The sequence below is a fragment of the Hipposideros armiger genome, unplaced genomic scaffold (genome assembly GCF_001890085.2).
Source record: "Hipposideros armiger isolate ML-2016 unplaced genomic scaffold, ASM189008v1 scaffold_827, whole genome shotgun sequence".
In the NCBI taxonomy this organism is placed as follows: Eukaryota; Metazoa; Chordata; class Mammalia; order Chiroptera; family Hipposideridae; genus Hipposideros; species Hipposideros armiger.
Genome location: NW_017732177.1, coordinates 589,092 through 592,953, shown reverse-complemented (window position 1 = coordinate 592,953; position 3,862 = coordinate 589,092).

The following is a 3,862-nucleotide window of genomic DNA, read 5'->3' as shown; positions in this document are numbered from 1 at the left end:
GCTGCTCAGTTCGGGCCAGGAATCAAACCGCTGTTGCTCAGAGCTCACAGTCTTGAGTGAGCTCTTAACTCGGCCGGCCTTACTTTTTAAGTTTTATTTTAAACAGAGCTTTCCCTGACAAATAGCCAGAAGCTTAGATGCACCCAGAAAGGGGCTCTGAGGTTTGTGCTGGTGCTCCTGGCCCTATAGCCAGTATTTCCGGGAAGGGACATGGGCATCTATGGGGCTGCTGTGCTCAGTGTTGGTCCGAGATCCCTTGTCCTGTTTCCTGATTACCCATCTCATTCCCTTGACAGCCTGGAGACCTATCCTGCCACAGGCAACTCGTTTCTCAGGGGGCTGGACTCTCTTTCTGGAGATGCTGCCTGGAATCTTGTCCTAAGCTGAGTGGACTGTTTGGAAGAACAATACTGCCATCTGTTTTGACTCCCAGCGATGCTCTGGCTTTGACTCTCTAGCTGCCCCAGCCGTGCATAGGATTGGCTCACCTTTGATCCTGGATATCGTCCTTATCTCAGTCGGACTCTGTGCTTACCATGTGCCTTTGGATGCTCAAATTTGGGCTGGTGGACATCGTGGTACAAGGTGTTCCAGTCTCCAAGCTCTAGACTTGACCCTGGCCCTTCTCTTCCCACCAAGGCTCCAGCACGTCTACAGGTTTTGACAATTCTCTGATCGTTTTCTGGGAAACGGAATTGGGTAGCCAGCCTCCACGACGGTTCCCTCCTGAGAGTCACATCCTTGTGCAGTTCCCTCCACATTGATGAGGGCTGACTAGTACAATATGACGACGGATGGGTTATTATGGAAACGACGGGGTGTGGTTTTGGAGGGCATATCGTAGAAGGCATTGCCACCTGTGCCTTGAATCGCTTGCTCTGGGGGAAGCCAGTTGTCCCCTCATAAAGACAGTTATGCAGCCCAGCAGCCAGCACCAGATTGCCAGCTCTGTTCACATGTCATCTTGGACTTCATCCTCCTCCAGCCCCAGACCAGCCTTCAGAGGACTGCAGCCCTGGCTGACATCTTGACTGCAACCTCATGGAGATCCTGAGCCGGGTCCATCCACAGAAGCTGCTCCCCAATTCCTGGCTTGTAGAAACTGTGGAAGGTAATGGTCATGTTATTTTGCACGGCTAGGTTTCGGTGCATTTTGTTAACATAGCAACAGCTAACTAATACATAATAGTTCAGGGCTCAGCCATGGCCACCAGCAGTTCCTGCAAAGTCCCCTGCCCTTTTGCTGGACTATGATAATGCTTGTGCTACAAAAGTGCCAATATGATATTTCCCATTTGGAGCATGAATATGTATTTTTTTAGTACTTAATTAGTATTTATTAAGTGCTTTAATACTGAGTACTTCTTAATTTGGAAAAAAATTAGAAATGTGTGAGAATTCAAAGAAAAAAGGTAAACTAATATTTTAAAAATGTAATTGATATAAAAAATGTAACTGAATTTAAAAAGTCAAGAATGTCAGCTGTACACAGTATCAAAGAGTCAAACATTTCCCTTCCCAGTTTACCTGACACTCTGGACAGGTGCAGTAGGATGATTTTTGGGGCAGCCGCGGAGGCTGCCGGAATTGAGTGTTATGTCTCCTTCATCTTGCTGTGTACCTTTTGAAGGTGAGGTTTCTTTCCTTTACACTTGCAAAGGTATAACATTAGAGCCCCACCCAGGTGCCAAAATGGAGACGGACATGAGTTAGGTGAGAAATTGTTATGTTTTTGTCTGCGAACAATGAAGGATTCACAGGTCATATATAAGTACATGGGAGAGGTGGGCTGAGTGGCTTAGCATCCAGCCTGGCTCAGTGGGGTCCTGGGAAAGTCAGTCATCTGCATCTGTGTGGTTCTTTGTCGGGTGTGGGGATAGAAGAAGCTTCTTGTGAGGGTTCGATGAGAATTCACTGGTGTCTCCGTTGTGTTCTGTTTTTTGTCGTGATTATGATAGATAATTAAGTGGCATTAAATCGCTGCATTAGTAAACACAAAAGTGGTTCTAAGGGATAAACAGCTCACGTTGCAACAGCGCAAATAGAAACAGCCCGACGAATGTCGGCTGATGTTTAACCTATTCCAAACACAGTGAGTTAGCGGGCACACTCACTTCATGTGATTCAAACAAAAGTGGGGTCATTTAATACACCAATGTTACTCTAATTTTTCACTGTGCACAGTTAGCACACAATTTCTTTTCATTGTGATTCTCCATTATTGTTAAAACATGATGAATTGCTCCTGGGGTATACAAAGCTAATATAGTGAAATATAATGTTTCCTATCTTCCCTGAAATGAAAAAGTATACAAAGTATGTCACCCACAGAGATTTTACACACACACACACACACACACACGCACGCGTGCGCGCGCACACACACAATTTTGAAAACGCCATGCTTCTATATGTTGGCTTTCTTTTTCTATTGATGACAGTGTAACAATTTAATATTAACCCCTAATGAACATCTCTAATGTTTATCTTACTAACTTGTGAAGAAGTGGAACAAAAATGGTGTTAAAATCAACTGGAAACTTCATAGAGTGATGGATGTTAGACATCGGGGCTTGATGGGTATAATAATAACCCTTTCGTGGTTGTCCTGCTGGGTTCAAACCACACTGATAAGCAAAAAATGAAATCTTTTCATTTTCAACTTTTGACTCTGAAAATTAGGTTTCCTTTACAAGCGCATTTGTCCTGATTACTGAAAATTGTCTGATGGAGACCAGGCGCAGCTCAGCAGCCCTTGCTGAGCTGTCCCCGAGGTGAGCCTGTCTCGCTGCTAAGCTCCTTCTGTATGCACCCTGCAGATCCAGGCCAGGTTTTAATAAGGATGTTAAAGATGTTTCTCAAGCTCCCAGATCTCCCAGATGGCCAGGAGGCCACTAACAGGTGTGTGGTGCCATTTTACTGAAAACACAGTGGTGTTTTTGGGAATCCATTTATATAAGAGTAAAGACTTACAGGGAGAGGAGCTAGGCAGTGTGCTGGTGAAGGTTTGGACCCCATCAGGCACCCTGTAAACCTTAATGTCCTCCTTTGCTCACACCCAGCGGGGCTGACTCTGGTCTGCAGATAGGGAATAGGATAAGGGGTGTGCTCTCCTCATCTGCCCTTCCCACCTTCACCCTGCTGCACCCCAACTGGGCACCTGCCTACCTGCTAGGAGGACCTAGTTCCTGGTGAAAAGGTGAAGGCGGTCCCTGTCTACCACACTCTGAGTTGATCTAATTTGATTTTATTGTTCTTCCAGGTTCTTTTTTTTTTTTAAGATTTTTTAATTGGGGAATTGGGGGAGGGGAACAGCGCTGGGGAATTGGGGGAAGGGGAACAGACACGTTGCTGTTGTTTTGTTCTTCAGTCTAGTTGTGGAGGATGTTGCTTCACTGGCCCAAGCTGGCACCATCATTGCGCTCTTCCCGGGTGAGGCAGATCAGTCGCCGGCCTCTGGATGGCTGCTCACGGCGGCTGCTGGCTACACATGGTAGCCCATGGCAACCCACTGCAGCAGAGGCTGCAGCCTACCCGTCGCCAGCGACTCACGGCAGCCCAGCTCCAGGTTGAGCTGTTGTTCACCATCTTAGCTGTGGAGGGCAGTGTCACTGGCCCTCATATGTGGGATCTGAACCGGGGCCCTCTGGCATCCCAAGCCAGTTCTTAACCAACGGGCCACTTGGCCGGCCCGCAGGTTCTTTTTTTTTTTTAAGGAGGGCGCAGCTCACAGTGGTCCATACGGGGATCAAACCGGCAACCTTGGTATTATTAGCGCCAATCTCTAACCAGCTGAGCTAACCAGCTACCACCCAGGTTCTTTTTGTTTCTCACTTTTCTACCTTCAGTCCAAGCAGAGCAG